This window comes from Sus scrofa, chromosome 12 (genome assembly GCF_000003025.6).
Source record: "Sus scrofa isolate TJ Tabasco breed Duroc chromosome 12, Sscrofa11.1, whole genome shotgun sequence".
Classification (NCBI taxonomy): Eukaryota; Metazoa; Chordata; class Mammalia; order Artiodactyla; family Suidae; genus Sus; species Sus scrofa.
The window spans coordinates 47,360,399-47,377,866 of record NC_010454.4 but is presented as its reverse complement, the minus strand read 5'-3'; the positions used below and the strand labels follow the sequence as shown (position 1 = coordinate 47,377,866).

At 52.3% G+C, this 17,468-nt stretch overlaps 1 protein-coding gene across 11 annotated transcripts in view; it reads right to left on the bottom strand.

Annotated features, from left to right (window-relative positions):
- Positions 1-17,468, bottom strand: part of RPH3AL (rabphilin 3A like (without C2 domains)) — a 175,400-nt gene that overhangs the window by 120,038 nt on the left and 37,894 nt on the right. The window contains exons 1-2 of one of the 11 annotated variants that reach the window (XM_021067543.1): positions 4,678-5,067; positions 2,399-2,680 (exon numbers count right to left, since the gene is read on the bottom strand). The exons of 4 other annotated variants lie outside the window; for them this stretch is intronic. The gene's annotated coding sequence lies outside the window, so the exon portion shown is untranslated. Of the gene's footprint in view, positions 1-2,398; positions 2,681-3,300; positions 3,626-4,677; positions 5,082-17,468 lie in introns of those variants that run through there. 6 more of the 11 variants (XM_021067544.1, XR_002337295.1, XM_021067550.1 and 3 more) reach the window with 6 other exon arrangements.

Below are 17,468 nucleotides of genomic sequence, written 5' to 3'. Positions count from 1 at the left end.
CATTAGTCTGTATGACACTGTCTAAAAGTGGATATGTGTCCTTATATGTTTGTGAAAACCCACAGAACCTACAGCACCGAGAGGGACCCCACATGTAAACCCTGGACTTTAGTTAATACTAAGGTATCACTCTCAGCTCATCAGTTGCAACAAAGGCACCACACCAATGCAAGATGTTAATAACAGGAAGTTGGGGAAGGAGGAGGGTGTATGGGAACTCTGTACATTTCACTCAAGTTTTTTTTTTTGGTAAACTTAAAATCGTGTCTAGAAAAGTCAAATGCTACCAAGGCAATGGACAAAATTTTAATTTTTTTCTACAGAGAAGAAAAAATACAACCCCAATTTTCATCAATGGGAAAGAATTCGGCAACACTACTGTTACTAAAGTCAGATTTGTATAATGTGTACTTTTCAATTTTTTTTTTTCTTTTTGTAGCTGCACCTGCAACATATGGAAGCTCCCAGGCTAGGGGCTGAATAGGAGCTGCAACTGAGGCCACAGACACAGCCACGCCAGATCCGAGACACATTTGTGAGCTACACTGCAGCTTGTGACAACACTGGATCCTTAACCGCTGAGTAAGGCCAGTGATCAAACACACAACTTCACGGACACTATGTCGGGTTCTTAACCACCGAGCCACACCGGGAACTCCCTCACATTGTTTTTGTGTTGATTAACAATTTGATGGCACCTCTGTCTGCAAATGAAGAAAGTGCACACGGTTTGTCCACAAACATCTTTTCCGTCTACACCACACGACCCACACGGGCACAGAGTCTAGCGCTGAAGATGGCAAGGTCGACAAACACCAACTGCCCATGCTTTGTCTTCACTGCATGTGTCACCATCTGAATGCGTGCATTTATTTCTTTGCTTACGTGCTCATCTCTGCCAGGTCCACAGGGAGAGGGGCTGCCTCTGTTTTGTGCACTGTGAAATACCCAGGGCGGATCGCAAGGGAGCGGGATGAATCCTGAATGAATCAGACAACAGCCCTAAAAACGCTGGGGCTGTACCAACAAGAGCGGAGCCAAAGGGCAGACTCAGCAAGGACTTCATTCTGCAGCAATCCCAGAGGTCTCCCAAGTGGAGGGGAGTCTGGCCGAGAGCTGAACGGGAAAAGGAGGGCCTTGGCAGGCTTCAGGCAGGCATTCCAGGAAGAGAATCACCCTGGTAGAACTGCCAGAGCGGAAGAAGCCTCTCTGCATTTAGAGCTGGAAAGTAACTCAGAGTAGCTAGTTAAGGGCTTTAGGCAGTTAGGACGCGGCTCCCGGGCACCAATTTGGGGCAGGTGAGGCCAGAGACCTGGGGCCTCCTGGGAGCTGGTGAAACGAACAAGGTGCACCTGGATTCTCAAGCTTTCACCTGAGTAAGGGCAGTAACAGGAGAGCGAACACGGATTCCCCCTCCTCCCCACACACATTCCCCCGGATGGAGGATGTGGCCGGCCCAAAGGCAAACTATCTCCAAGGTCAAGTTTCCCATTCTTCACCATATATATTAATTTTTTTCCTTTTTGACCGCCCCAAGGCATATGGAGAACCGGGCCGGGGATCAGACCCGAGCCGCAGTTTTGAACTAAGCCGCAGGGGCGGTAACACGAGATCCTCGACCCCCTGTGCCGGGCCAGGGATCCCACCTGCGCCCCATGACACCACCGATCCCATTGTGCCACAGCGGGAACTCCTGTATTAATTATTCTTAAATTAAAAGAAAGCTTCTCCCCCACCCTGAGTCATGCCCTCCCAAAAAATGTCCCCCAGTAAAACTGATGTTCAGGATTCATACATTCTAGGTTTATGTCATAACAGCAGTAACAGCAGCTAACACACAGCACCTTAGCTCGACCGTAACTCATGCAATCCCCACCGCAACACTGCTGGGGGCCCAGCACCCCCAATTTACAGATGCACCCCAGCACGCTGCAGGGAGCAGCCCCACTCCAGACAGGGCAGCATGGACGGTGAGTTCTTTCTCCCAGGTGACGGCCTCATTCCTACGACAGTCCCAGTGTGTGAATTTGGAATCAGCTCAGCAGGGAACCGAGTGTAGAGTTTGGGGACAAATCAGGTTTCCCCACAACCCGCTTTGTCCTCGGTATGACGCGGGTAGTGGTATCTTCCCCAGCAGGTTTTGGGCAAGGTGAGCAGAGTTAAAAGTTTCAAATAGTGCCGGCACATAGTTGGCTCTCAAAGGGCAGAAAAAGCCAACGCCTTTTTTTTTTTTGCCACACCCACAGCATGCAGAAGTTCCCAGGCCAGGGATTAAACCTGCACTACAGCAGTGACCTGAGCCACAGCAGTGCACCAGGTCCCCAACCTGCTGAGCCACCACAACCCTGTTTTTGTGTTTCGTGGGTTTTGTTTGTTTTTTTTCTTCTTAGGGCCTCACCTGCAGCATATGGAGGTTCCCAGGCTCGGGGTCAAATCCGAGCTGCAGCGTCCAGCCTACACCACAGGCACAGCAATGCGGGGTCTGAGCCAGATCTTCTACCTAGGCTGCAGCTCGAGGCAACGCTGGATCTTAAACTCGCTGAGGGAGGCCAGGGACCAAACCCACATCCTCATGGACTCTATGTCAGGTTCAGAACCCTCTGAGCCACAAGGGGAACTCTCCACAACCCTGTTTTTTAAAACCAAGCCAGTCTCTGAACTCCTGGGGAACGTCTCTGCACTAGAAGGAGGAAATGCGAGAGTTAAAAAAAAAAAAATCTCTGGCCCAAATGACCAGGGCCCAGCAAATGAATGAACCCTTGGCCCGGAGCTGTCAGCCAGGCTGCTTGGGCCCAAGTGCAGGGCAGGAAAGGGCGTGCTTCCTCCTCTTGCAGGATCAGCACTCCCACCCAGAGAGGGGTTTCCTTCAGCCGACCCCACCCGCTTCCCCCAGAACATTCCATGCTCAGCCAGGAGAGCCCAGGAACAAGCTCCTGGGTCTGGAGGGGAGAGGCAGGCACCCCTCTTCCAGGCCTCCATGCAGGGTCTGACCCGCACCCTCCGCCTGGCTCTCACTGCGGGCCCCCACCCCCAGCACCCCCCAGAGACCACCAGCTGGCTCGCCCGCCCCAGACCTGTCTCTCTCCACGTCTCTAGGCTGCTGGCCAGAGCCAGTGGGAGACAGGCCAGGGAGCTGGGCTGCCGGCCCTCCACCGCGGTCCCAGTGTGGCCTCTTATGTTCTTTCCTTAGGCCCCTGGCGGATGGATCATCCTGCCTCCAGTCCTGGGACCGCTAAGAATAAATGAGCCTCTTCCAAGACAGTCAGGCATCACGCCCCCTCCCTCCTGACCCCCTGGCACCTGCAAGGGCTCCCGAATTAAGCGCGGAGTCTGTATCCTGGGATTGGAGATCCGCCACAGGACAGTCCAAACCCACCCTCCAGTGCCTGCAGGACTCATACGTCGCAGCTAAAACGATTATACAGAGATGTGCACGCACATGTCTGGACCTGCCAGTACACACGCACCCTCTCCTGTCTCCACCTGGCTAGACGCTGCTCCTCCCCGACCCCAGCTGACCCTTCCGAGCCTCTGAATTTCTCCATCACGTTGTTCCCAGACCTCAGCACAGCCATGAGCCTGCCACCCACATTACTCTTTACTTAATATTTCCCTTTTTTTTTTTTTTTGGTCTTTTTAGGGCCACACCCGCAGCCTATGGGAGGTTCCCAGGCGAGGGGTCTAATCAGAGCGGTAGCTGCCGGCCTACAACACAGCCACAGCAACATGGGATCTAAGCCTCATCTACGACCTACACCACAACTCCCAGCAACACCGGATTGTTAACCCACTGAGCGAGGCCAGGAATCGAACCCGCATCCTCATGGATACTAGTCGGGTTCTTAACCCACTGAGCCATGATGGGAACTCCTACTTAATATTTTCCTTTAAATCATCTCATTATCTTAAATTTATTTTCAAAGGCAACTGTGTATCCCCACCCTAAAAACCGTATCAAGCAGCTATAAAGGAAACTTAAAAAAAGTTATGTTCTAATGCACCTGAAAATAATCATTAAAATGTTTAAATGCTCATCTGTATAAAAGACTTAATATTACTGTATAATTATACTTCAACTCCTCTCTCACGCTAAGAAACGCTGCCTTGGAGTTTTATTTTTGCCTCCTTCCGGTCTTTGGTTTTTCTGGTCCTGTCTTCGTCATCTGGGGACTTGTCACAGTTTTGTCCTCGGTGACCCCAAAGAGCACCTGAGGGGGCTGCAGCCCCTCTCCCAGCGCTTAAACACAGCATCGCATGCGATGAAAATACTTAGCAGACAGAAAGTTCCAGTTTGCTCAGTTGCAGTAACAGGGCCCCACTCCCCACCTGGCCCTGGGCCCCCGTGCTGCCCAACTTTCTACAAAAACACACCGCCCCTTCTCCGGCCACCCCCAAATCAATCCCTGGCCCCCGGCGTCCCTCTGAGGGTGGTATGGAGAGTGCAGCAACCTTCGGGGAGGCGCTGGGGGCTCCCCGCCCCCCTCCCACCCAGGGGCCCCTTCCTGGGAAGCAGCAGGCCCTGGGATCGGCCGGAAAAGGCAAGTCAACCGTTAACAACACTCTCCCGGCCCAGACACGCCCTCCCGGGAGCCAGCAAAGTTCGGGGAACCCCCCCCTGGCTCCAGAAACCACAACACCTTCCTGTCTCCACATCGCCAGAGACCCCCAAACACCTACCAGGAACCGAGGGGGGCTTGCTGGCGCCCCAGACGGCAGGCAGGCAGAGGCGGGCACTCTCCCGCCCACCACGCGTTGTCAGGGGCAACCCTGATGCAGATTTGAATCACGGCCTTAAGTCAATAAGTGGCGGCCGCGGGAAGGCCCAGCTGGAGCCAAAACAAGGCCTGGATTCTCTGGGGTGGACGGAAGCCCGGCGGAAGGCTGCCCATGGCCAGTCTGCGGGTGCCCGAGTCCCCCAGGGACATCTTCTAAAACGGAACAGATAAAGGACACTTTCTATTAGAGGGGGGCCTCCTGTGGGAATGGTGGCATTCTTTTCAGGGGGTTTTCTTTAAGCCTGACCTCGCATAGAAGATTTTGAGGAATTTGTTGTTAAAAAAGGCATATGTGGAGTTCCCGCTGTGGCACAGTGGGTTAAGAACCTGGCTGCAGCGGCTCAGGTTGCTGTGCAGGTGCAGGTTTGATCCCCAGCCTGGCGCAGTGGGTTAAAGGATCCGGCCTTGCCGCAGCTGTGGCTTGGATTCAGTCCCTTGCCTGGGAACTTCCATAAGCTGAGGGTGGGGCCATTTAAAAAAAAAAAAAAAAGCACATTTTAGGGAAAAATATCCAAAATATTCATTCTAGGCAGGGGTCATACATGGGACATCAGCATCTCATAACTTCCTGAAATTTCAACTGCTGCGGGCAGGGCACCCATCTTCCCCGGGGAAGAAGATGAACAAAGCCCGAGGTTACTGAACCCGTGGCCCAAAGGGAACAGCCTCCCACACGCAGCTTGAGAAGAACAAGGCTCATGACGGAGTTCCTGTTGTGGCTCAGCGGGTTAAGAACCTGACTAGGATCCATGAGGACGTGGGTTTGATCCCTGGCCCAGCTCAGTGGGTGAAGGATCTGGCATTGCTGTGGCCAGCAGCTGTAGCTCCAACTCGACCCCTAGCCTGGGAACCTCCATATGCCGAACATGTGGCCTTGGGAAAAAAAAAAGGACAAGTCTCATGAAGGAGCCCTGGGGAGATGACACACTGTGTCATCTGCTTGCAGGGAGAAGGTGACAAGGATCCCCTTGCTGACCTTTTCATAATGCAAACAAGCTCACGACAGAAAAAATGGTGTAGGGAGAAGAAAAACACCACATCTGACGCCTCTCCCCCATGGGAAACAAAAGTAAAAGTAAATTCTGTGGAGAGGGACAGCATCCTGAAGAGGTTCTCTAACTGGGTTCCAAGGAGCCCTAGGGGTGCCATGCACCTCTTTGGGGGCCGCCAAGGTGGGGTGTGGAGGTGGGTGGATAAAGGGATATATTCCAACCTAGCCCAGGACAGCTGACAAGGTCAGCTTCATCCCGGATTTCCAGGGAAGAGGGCCTTTGAAGAAAAGATGCTGTAGCTAAAAATGTTGGGACATGCGACTGTGTGATTCCGGTCGTATCACGCGGGAGAATGAATGTGATGCGAGCCTCTCTGAGCGTGTGGCCGGCAGGTGTGTCGGGACCAACGGGCCCTTCATCCTCAGCAGGCACTCTGACTTAGGAGAGGTGACGAAGGAGGGCACCTCTTTCTCCAGGTCCAGCCTGGCCACTGTGCCCTTCTCCTGGCAGGACCACAGGCTGGACACTGCATGTGTCACCACAATCAGGACAAGCCTTGAGCCAAGTCAAGTGTCCAGAAAAGAGAGCCAGCCTTGGAGTTCCTGTCGTGGCGCAGTGGTTAATGAACCCGACTAGGAACCATGAGGTTTTGGGTTCAATCCCTGGCCTTGCCCAGTGGGTTGGGGACCCAGCGTTGCCGTGAGCTGTGGTGTAGGTTGCAGATGCAGCTCGGATCCCGTGTTGCTGTGGCTCTGGTGGAGGCTGGTGGCTATAGCTCCGATTCAACCCCTAGCCTGGGAACCTCCATATGCCGCGGGAGCGGCCCTAGAAAAGTCAAAAAGACAAAAAAAAAAAAAAAAGAGAGCGAGCCTCTCCAGGGATGGGGACCAAATGCAGACACCAGAGCCAGATGTGTGGATCCAGGGACCAGAGACCAAAGAGATGCGGGGTCAGTGCCTGGGGGTGACTTCTGGACACAGTGGTGAGGGTTTGGTTTCCATGTGCTCCCAGCAGTTAGCTGCCCAGAAAGGCCAGCGTATAGTTGAAAGGTCCTGGAGGGACCAGACCTGAGACTGAGGAGGCCTGAGTGTCCACAATCCACTCAACAGACCACAGCGGGTATGCTGCTGCCCTGCTGTGCAGATGGCGCCCTGCAGGCTGCCTCCAGCCTCCAGAGGGCTGTGTGCCCCCGTGCAGAGCCGGGGCCTCTGCTGGCCTGTCACAACGCATGGACACTTTGTCTGCCCCGAATTCCTCTTTGAGAATGATTCCACCTTGGGGCTGAGGAAATCACTCCCAGTCCTTCTGGGTGGGAGAAACGGGCTCTCCCTTCCTCTTCCTCGGGGTGAATGTGACTGGGGCCGGCTGATGAGAATATCCCCACCCACGGGGCACCAGGACTGGTTCGGGGCTGGCATGTGGCATCTCAGTCATACAGAGGCTTCCCTGGGCTCTCACTAGAGTCACCGAGAAACACCTTCTTTCTCTGTGACAGCAAGCTGTAAGAACAATGTTAGCCTGGGATGGCCATCTTGCTGCCACTTGGAAACATCCTGAGAATAAAGCCAAGCAGTGCTGAGAGGCTAGATAATCCTGATGGTGTTGTCAACTGCTGGATCCAGCCATGCCTGAACCACTCTGCTGATTCCCAATTTGCCAAATTCAGAGTCCCCACCCCCTACCGTTTTTTTTTTTTTTTTTTTATGGCCATACCCACGGCATCTGGAAGTTCCCAGGGCCAGGGGTCCAGTCTGAGCTGCAGCTGCAACCTAGGCTGCAGCTGCGGCAATGCTGGATCCTTTAACCCACTGTGCCAAGCCTGGGGATGAACCTGCGCCTCTACAGTCGGATTCCTAACCCATTGCGCCACAGCAGGAACGCCACAGAGTCCGCTTTCTGAGTTGGGTCTTTGCCATTCACAATCAAGGGACTGGAATGAAGTCGCCCGTCTTGGCTCGAGAAGGAATGAGAATGCATGGCAGGTACTAACGTGAGTGAGCCTGACGTCTTTATAGAAATGACATAAACCCTGGAAGTCAGCTTCCTGCTCCCATGTCAACTGCCCCTTTGGAGTCTGTGCCAGCAGCTGTCTGGTTCAGAGATGCCAGGGCGGCAGCTGCTTTCCTCTGAAGCACCCCATGTTCGCTTCTCCTAGGCCTGCTCTGGCAGCTCTGCAGCAGTCACGTGGCCCCTCCACTGAGGGCATCTCTCATGGCCCCTGGATGGCATGGAAACCTCCCCTGCCTCGGCATCTGCCCAGACCACTACAGGAAGTTCACCCTTGTTCACTCCCCTAGGGACACAAGACACTGTCCCCGGTCACCCTGGTCCCTTGGCCCACTTCCCAGGTTCCAAGTTCAAGTGCCATCCCCCACCTCCGAGCACCCCAGCTTAGCCGGGCCTCAGGCTAGCGCAGCCAGCATGAACGCAGAAGCTTCCGCACGAACACGGGCATCCCTCAGCATCTCTCCATCCAGCATCGTCCGAGGACCCATGAATCACCAGCAGCAAGGCCCCATCACTGCTGCCTCTCCTGTTCCCAGTCAAAACCTCACCAAGCAGGTTAGAAGGTGAAAATAGGTACCAAACTGCTTAACACAGCCACGTGTAAGAACTGCAAGGAGGCCAATAGCAATAAACTGAATGACCCATATGTGAAATGGAATAATTTGCTAATTAACATAAATAGGAAAGAAAAGCTCCCTAGATAAGTGACTAAAAAAAAAAAAAAAAAAAAAAAAAACCTTAAAGAGCTCAAGAGGAAGGAAATTAGGAAAACAAACCTCAATCTAGAGGATCAAAGACTACACTCAAGATAATATGCTACATGTGATGAATGCACATTCTATTTCTAAACTAGAAATCTGGGAGTTCCTGTCGTGGCGCAGTGGTTAACGAATCCGACTAGGAACCATGAGGTTGCGGGTTCGGTCCCTGCCCCTGCTCAGTGGGTTAACGATCCGGCGTTGCCGTGAGCTGTGGTGCAGGTTGCAGATGTGGCTCGGATCCCGCGTTGCTGTGGCCCTGGTGTAGGCTGGTGGCTACGGCTCCGATTAGACCCCTCGCCTGGGAACCTCCATATGTCGCAGGAGCGGCCCAAGAAATGGCAAAAAGACAAAAAAAATAAACAAAACTAGAAATCTGCTGGCAACAGTGTCATTGGGTAAACCAGTTACATAGAGGCCCCTAGACAGGGGGGCCAGGTGGAGGGGGGGCAGAGCATGGCTGGGGCTGAGGTCTGGAGCCAGAACCCACCAGAGGGTGGTCCCCAAGGGTCAAGAGGCCACAGGGAGGAAGGATGTAAATCCAGGCCAGGGAGCAAAGGCTGAGCATCCCCCAGCGCCACCTCCACCGCCCCAGGGCAAACTCCCTGACTTCTCCAGCTCTCCCCCAGCCTGCCCGGCCTGCCTGGGGCCCCTCCCACCCCATCTCTGCTCCACGCACAAATCTGCTCTCCAAATCAAGCTGCAGAAGCTCCAGCCACTGGGTCAGACCCACCTTTCCTGGTGTCGCTGCTCCTGCCCCCCCCATCACTGCCCTAAGAGCACCCCAACGTGATGCTGGCTCCTCGCTCCTCCAGCTCTGCCTCTCTGCCTCAGCTCCTGCTGCCCCCCAGGGCCCCAGGATGTCCCTCCCTCCACCTCATCCTTCCAGGTCCTGCTGCACCTCGGAGCCTGCCTTGCCCTCCCCTTCCCTCTGGAAGCAGCCTCTCCTTCCCTGAAGTCCTTCAGCTCCTCGCCTGTAGCACTGAGCATCGGCCGCCTTATGCTATACATACATTCTGTCGTCTAATGGGAAGTCTGCATCTGCCTCACCTTTGTGCCCTCTTCATTCATTCGTTCCTTCAGTCATTCCACACACATGTGCTGAATACCGACCACGTGCCGGACCCTGTGCTGGGACTGGGGATACCATAACCAACAAGACAGACACTGTCCCCGCCACCTTGGAACTCACATCTCAGAGGGGGAAACACAAACAAAGAAACATAACTAAATAAACCCATAAGCATTATGATACAGGTGCAGGTATACCGGGAAGAACAACTCTGACTCCATATTGAATCTGTTTCTTTTACCTTAACCTTTGCATTCTATTGCTTTTGCTACAAGGTAAGATGATTGTGCAGTTCCTTGGTGGCCTAGTGGTTAAGGACTCAGCATGGCCACGGCGGTGGCTCAGGTTTGATCCCTAGCCCAGGAACATCTGTATGCTGTGGGTGCAGCCAAAAAAAAAAGAATGTTACCTAGAGTCTAAAATATACAGGAGAGCCCATTCTCAAGGCTCTGACCTTTAACGGTGCAACATTTTTCCATTCATATGGAGGTAATAAGTTACAGAACAGAGGCTAACAGTTCTCTTGTTGGAGGTTTACAGGACCAGGGTGACCTGATCTATGCGGTCGGGTGCAAGAGCAAAGGGTTCGACACCAAGAAGTTGGCAACAACTAAGCCCACCCCTCCCCCTTTGTGTATAAAAGCAGCCTGAGTGCTAACTCGGGTGAGATGGTTCTTTGGGACACAAGCCCACCGTCTTCTTGGTCTACTAGCTTTCCTTGTCCCAACAACTCATCTCTCGATTTACTGGCTTGTCGTGGGGCTATCAGTACAGGCTTGGACCTGGTAACAAAGGGGACACGATTTGTGAGCTCTGATTTAAAGGAAGAGTCAAGACGGTGTCTCTATCTGCAAAACAAGTGAATGTACCAAGTAGGAGATTCCTGGTGTGTCCCCTGCACCCCTCTAGACATACTTACCACCCATCATCACCCTGATGGGTGCCTCCAACTGGCTTTTTGTTTGTTTTTAGGGCCACTCCTGTGGCATATGGAACTTCCCAGGCTAGGGGTCGAACTGGAGCTGCAGCTGCCAGCCTATACCACAGATATAGCAACTCAGGATTTGCTCCATGTCTTTGACTTTAACCACAGCTCACAGCAACGACAGGTCCTTAACCCACTGAGCAAGACCAGGGATCAAACCTGCATCCTCATGGATATTAGTTGGGTGTGTAACCCACTGAGCCACAGTGGGAACTCCCCCAAATGGCTTTTAGAGGGTTTTTTCCAGCAAACACACCTACAGCAGACAACAGGACATGGTGTCCATTCATGTCCTGCAGAAGTCTTGCCACAACTTCATGTGGCTCTCCCGGCAGAATTCCCTCCTGACTCCCGATACCACCATCACCCCCCCAGGGCTAGAATAGCAAGTGGATTGTGTCCTGCAAGCTGACCCCGTTCACTGGGCTCTTCTGGCCTCCGTGGGAAAGGGCCATGATTGATTCGTCATGCCTAGCACAGGAAGCGGAGCAGAGAGCAGCGGCACGCGTGCCACGTATTTCCCTTGCCACTCAGGGTCTCGTAGATGACCACCCAGGCAAGAAATTTCCTTCAGATCTAATTGCCTGGAAAAGCACTCAGCGTCTGGTCTCCTGCTCCTTATGGACCCCATGAACCATGTAAATAGCACATTTTTTTCCTGCTCTGATCTCTCATTAGCTCAGAGCTAAATCTCTGATTCAAGCATAGTACACGGTGCACAGTTCTGCAGCCTGAATATATATCCTGACTCTCCCTGGTTGTGACCTTCCAGTTAATCTGTGTTTTTCCTGATCTTATTTTTATGGGTTTCTATTTAATTACATACACACGTATACAAGCATATATAAAAAAAACATCAACCCATAGCTCTGGCATTTAGCATCTACAGTATCTTTTTCTTATAAATATATATTTTATATTTCTTATGTAGTCAAGATACATACAGAAGCACATGCTCTTGTGAGTATCTTACTTCCTTGATAGAAGATGGAGGAATAAATGGAGCGATGGATGGATGACAGGCAGGAAAACCAGGAAGAAGAAGCTACAGTCTGTGCCTGAGAGAATTCAGATCATTACACTCTGTTGTGAACAGAGCCAGAGTCTGGGACCTGAGATCAGGAGGCAGGCTTTTAGTCCCAGCTCTGATCAGCTCTGTGGCTGCGAAGGGGAAAAAATTGCCCCCACACCCCCTCCACCACACACCCAGGCGACCTGAGAGCTTCGCAGCTCTTAAATGCATTTACAACCATCTGCCTTATTCCTTTGCTAGGTTACAGCAGAAATTAAGCGGAGAGGGTTGTGACTGCCAATCATAGGGAAGGCACCAGCTGCGGGCACGCCACCAGCGTCATTATTAGATCGGGCACAACACTCCAGGCAACCAGCACACGGCCGTGAAGAACCTGCCAAACCGCACGGCCTCCTATAAATGCTGCAGGAATTCAAAGAGAAAAGACATCTGTATGCAGTGTCCTTCCTGTCCCCCACCCCGGATGTCTGAGAGAGCGCCTGACTCAAGGACTTCAATTCCCTGCTTCTCCCGGCAAGAGAAAAAGCCCCGTCCAGGACCCATCCCCCTCCTTGGCACTGGAAATCGCTGCCCCCCTCGTGAAGGGCTGGGGCTCCCAGGCCCCGTCAGCGCCTGCCCACCGTCCCCTGCCCACAGCATCCCCTGCAGAAAGGGAGGGCAGCCCTGCGCAGTTAAGGGCAGGCCAGCTGGAGAAAAACGAGCTGAGGCTGGAAACAGTGGCGCTAGGGACGCGATTGGCGGGTGACCCTCCCGCAGGGCTCCCACCACACCTCCCCGACACTTCCTGACCCCTCCTGTCCCCCATCAGAGGCCCATTCACTCCACAATCACCAGGGTTCCAGGCACCTGAATCGACAGCCCTGCGTGTCGAACAGCAGGTGAAAATGAGACCGTGACAATAACTGGGCTCCTTTTCAACAAGTTTTTCAGCAGAGCATGGGCGAGGCCTTGCTCTTCTAGGGGAACTGACAGACGTCACAAAGGTAATGTGGCTAATTCTAGATTCTGGAATGTTCCCTGCCCAGGCAGGGGCTGAACGTGAGGGCCTGGGGTCGGGGGGGAAGTGCGGGGGGGATGGACAGTCAGAGGGCTGTTGTGCAAACGAGTTCAAGGGACAAAATAAGGCCTTGTGTAGTTTATCCCGGAGGCAGACCCATGCTAGGCAGTGACTTCGCCAAAGTGGGGGTCAGGGATGTGTGAGGTAAGGTCCCTTGGCATCCTGCAGGATGTCCTTTCTTCTCCTCGGCCCGACGTAGCTGCCCAGTGGCCTTCAAGGGTGGGCTCTAGAAGCCCCATGTAGGCACTGGGACGAGCCCCCTGGGCCCAGCTGACCCTTCCAGGGGCGCCATCAGCCCAGCTGGCGTATGGAAGTCACTTCCTTGAGAACCTGGGAAACAAGCGAAGAGACCGACCTCTCGATTCAGCTGCTCTCTGCAATACCAGGATGCAAAGTGAGGCGCTGATGGAGGGGCATTTTCCCCAGGTGGAAACGCCCAGAGACGGGAAAGGTGCTGATCAGTGGGGGAAAGAACAGGAGAGCCGAAGAGAGGCGAGCAAACAAAGGCAGAGCCAGGGCTCCCGGGCTGCCCTCTGGTCCACATGCTGGATCCAGCCCTTCCAGGGGCCTGGGCTTCTGCGAGATACTCCAGTGTCCTGGAAATAAATCCCCTTTTTGTTCAAGTCTACTATTTGCAAGGAGGCTAGCCCTCGTTAGCCTGATGAATATCAGGTCCGTTTTTCTCCCACCCTCTCCAGTAAACAGGGGAATCTCCACTGCTCTCCGGCTGATTTAAGAATACCTGGGAGCGTGGGGAGGCGTTCCCACTCTGGTGCAGCAGGCTAAGGCCCCGGGGTTGTCTCTGCAGCAGTGAAGGTTGATGCAGGGGCTCGGGTTGATCCCTGGCCCGGTGCAGTGGATTAAAGATCCTGCGTAGGTTGCAGCTGTGGCTTGGATTCAAACCCTGGCCTGGGGAACTTCCATATGCCGTGGGTGCAGCCAAAAAAATGGACAGCAGAGGTGGTGGGGCTGGCGGGACTCAGGTCCGGCTTGGTCTGGTGAGGGGACCTTGAACAATTAACCTCCCTGACAGGTATGGCAGATGCCTCCCCAAACCCACTCCTGGCCTCTCCAGTCTGTTCTCACACGGTCACAAGAAGCTCTTCAAAATGCCAGCCCCGCAGCAGACCCGCCTGCAAAAATCCTCCCGTGGCTTTCCCCTGCTCAAACGATACAAGCAAAGACGTCCCACCCGACCCAGGGCCTCCGTAAGCCCACACCCCTTCCCCATGGGGTTTGCAGACGCCCTGGTCCTCCTCCCTGGGGAGCGCGTCCCCTGACCCTGCTCCTCCCCAACCCCTGCTGCCTAGTTACCTCTGTTTGGATTTTTGTATCAACACCATTACATACCAGCAAATTCACCCTATTAAAATGTACACGTCACCGGTTTTAGCACATTCAGTTATATAACCATCACCACTATTCCCGAACATTTCATCACCCCTGAAAGAGACCCTGTCCCCATTAGCAGCCACTCCCCATCCGTCTTCTCCCAGCCCCAAGAAACCACTAATCTGTCTCTACGGATTTGCATATTCTGGACAGTTCATATGAATGGGATCCTACAACAGGTGCTCTTTTTCTTCTCTACTTTCTTATGCTGTAACCTTATTATTATTATTTTTTTTTTTTTTGCCATTTTTGTCTTTTCTAGGACTATACCTGCGGCACATGGAGGTTCCCAGGCTAGGGGTCTAATCGGAGCTGCAACTGCAGCAACAAAGGATATGAGCTGAATCTGCAACCTACAGCTTGTGGCAATGCCGGATCCTTAAGCTGCACTGAGCAAGGCCAGGAATCAAATTCGCATCCTAAGGGATACTAGTCGGGTTCTTAACCCACTGAGCCACAGTGAGAACTCCATCTATGTGTATCTTTGAATCTAAAGTGTCTTGGAGATAGCATAGAGTTGGGTTTTTTTTTTAACTTATTCTGTCAATTTCTGTCTCTTTATTGGAGCAATTAATATACTGACTGATAGGATTTATGTCCTTTTGCTATTCGTTTTCTACGTGGTCTGATATGTCTTTGTTCCTATCGTCTTCCATTCCTCCCTTCCTTGGTGTTAAACAGGTATTTTCTGGCATACCATTTTAATTCTCTTTCATTACATATTTAAAATTATTTTCTTAGTGGTTGCCCTGGAGATGACAACTAACATTTTAACTTAAAACAATCTGGCTCTGATTAATGCCAACTTAATTTTAATACACACAAAAACTTTGCTCGAATATAGCTTTCTTCCCCTTTTATTATGCTATTATTATACTAATGACGTCTTTGTACATTATAAGCTTGTCAATACAGTTTTATAATTCTTGCTTTACACCGATAAGAAAAGAGTTACAACAAAATACCTTTCTACCTTTAAAGGTGCTCCTCATCTCATGTGAATTTGAGTCACTGTCTCGGGTCCTTTCACTTCGGCCTGAAGGGTTCCCTATAGTATTTCGTGGAGGGCAGGTCTCATAGCAACACATTCAGGTTTTATTTATCTGGGATGTCTTGATTTCACCTTCTTTTTTTTTCTTTTTCACCTGTGCCTGCAGGTTATGGAAGTTCCTGGGCCAGGGACCAAATCCGAGGCTCAGATGTGACCTATGCCACGACTATCCCGCAGCAATGCTGGATCCTTAACCTGCTGTGCCACAGCAGGAACTCGCATCCCCTTCAGTTTTCAAGAATATCATTTTCTGGATATCGACTTCTTGTTGCCCATCTTTTTGTCTCCGCACTGTCATCCCATTGCCTTCTGGCTTCCAGTTTCAGATGAGAAGTTGACGGTTGGTCTGATTAAGAATCCTTTGTCTAGTGAAGTCTTACCCTTCAATTCGGACTCAACCATCTCTTTCTCCCTGGACTCCCTTTTGTATATGACCCCCCCCCCAGGGCTGCATAGCTATCAGAGATGATCATGATTGTAATTAAACAATCACAGAAGTAGCTCCCTAGTTTGTTTGCTTTTTTTTTTCTTTTTTAGGGCCACACCCATAGCATATGGAGGTTCCCAGGCTAGGGGGTCCAATTGGAGAGACAACAGCCAGCCTACGCCACAGCCACAGCCACGCAGGATCCAAGCCGTGTCTGCGACTTACACCACAGCTGGATCCTTAACCCACTGAGTGAGGCCAGGGATCAAACCCACAACCTCATGGCTCCTAGTCGGATTCCCTTCCAGCGCACCACGATGGGAACGCCCCTAGTTTGTTTCTATCGCTAGAATGTAAGCTCCATAAGGACAAGGCAAGGAATGAACCTGCTTTGTTCAGCACTCTATCCCCAGAGGGAACACACTACTGGTCATACTGTAGCCTTTCAAAAAATATTTACTGAGTAAATAAATGAAACTCGTCCTGAAGTCGGCCGAATCACCAGGCGTCCATCCTTCACTCTCTGTTACAGTATGAGGCAGCCACGCTCGGCCACGGCCTAATGGTGGGCAGTTTATGTCCCTGCCCCCTGGCTTGGGATTAGAGTCCAGCCTTCAGCTCCTGACTCACTGCTGTGTGGGCCCACCCTGTGGACATTAGGTCACCAAGTGAGGCCAGCCCACAGTTGAGTCTGGCTGTCCCCCGGGCCTGTCCTCTCTGCCCTGACCTCAGAGTGACCTAGATGCAAAGTCTCGATTCTGTAAAGGCAATTTAGATTCCATGCAGGGCCTTCTCACCCCGAGTTTCTCCCTTTGCTAAATTATCCCCCAACTCCCCGTCCGGGGTGACCCAGTTCACCACATGCCACCCAAACCTGAAGATGGGTTTGGGGAAATCTGAGGCCATCCAGCCTAAGAGGCCCTTTTACGTGAAGTGAGAAGCATTGGAGGCATTATCTCTTCCACCAGTTGGAAAAATCTCTGTCGTAACGGGACAGTTCTGAAACAAGATGCTTCACAGCCCTTTGCGGGAAAATTGCCATCATAAACCACAGACGGAAACCCTCTTCTGTGCGGTGCCCTCTTCCGTATGGCACTCAACCCACAAATACGCCTTTGGCAGACCCCACACCCACCTGCAGCTCAGGCCAAGCAAGACCCTCAAAGCGGCTGGTCACCTGTGCCACAGAAGCCTGCAGACGGGGCGATCACGTGGCCAAGAGCCATGCGCCCTTTCCACTGTGCTCAGGGCAGAAGCGTAAGGTCCGAACAAAGCCAGGGAGTGGGAGAAAGGGCTTTATGTTCAGACCAGGGTCCCTGGTCCCCAAGCAGTGACTTTTGCAAATGAGGGGAACCACCAGCAGGATCAGAAGCTGGCGGTAAGAACGTCACTGCAGGGACCTCGGAAAAGCAGAGGGATGACGTCTGGGAAAGGTGGGCAGCCTGGCGCTGCTCCAAACATGGCCTGGCTGGATCACGACTGTTTGGAGGTAGAAAGAAGTTCACATTCATCTCTGACCTTTTCGTGGTGAGCCTCGCCCATGGTACCGATGCCCCCGATCAAACACCTGCCCAAACCCTGACATTAACGAGGACAAGCACTGACAACTCTGAGACCAGTTGAAACTGGGTCGTTTCCTGCCACTAATCTGTGTGATTCAATGACATTAAAAAAGAAACCAGAAGAGAATTCATTTCTTTTTTTACTTGTAAATGAGGCCCACTTAGAGCAGAACAAGTTCAATGCGAATCTTCTTAGACAAAGGATCCCTGGGAGGCGGGGGGCGGTGCCAAAGAACTTGGGATCCAGCCCTTGTTTCCTTTTCCTTAATCTTTTTTTTTTTATTTTTTTATTTTTCGGGTGCACCTGCAGCATATGGAAGTTTCCAGGCCAGGGATCGAATCTGAGCCAGAGCTGTG